The sequence below is a fragment of the Vigna unguiculata genome, unplaced genomic scaffold, assembly GCF_004118075.2.
Source record: "Vigna unguiculata cultivar IT97K-499-35 unplaced genomic scaffold, ASM411807v1 contig_20, whole genome shotgun sequence".
NCBI classification, from domain to species: Eukaryota; Viridiplantae; Streptophyta; class Magnoliopsida; order Fabales; family Fabaceae; genus Vigna; species Vigna unguiculata.
Window position 1 is genome coordinate 223,622 of NW_021010902.1, and position 335 is coordinate 223,956.

Below are 335 nucleotides of genomic sequence, written 5' to 3' on the forward strand. Positions count from 1 at the left end.
ACAAGCCAGCACATTCATTATTTAAACCATTATTAAATTATATTCAATTTTAAGACAACATACTTTTGCACTTTCTTGTTTATTGTTACAATACAAGTCTTCACACATTAAAGCTTCTACTTCAAATTACTCCTTTTTCAAATCTGAAATCAACTTTAAGAATTTTGTCACTAATTAGAAATTTTCGTCTCGATTGAGCTGCATCGCCCTTGTCTTTATTTTTATTTTGTGCGTTTGATGTTATCTTAAGTTTGCAAAAGGTTTTAGGTAATTGCTTCCAGCATCTCTTCAATTTTTTAGTATGACCATTTTATTTGTATAAAAGTCACTTTGGA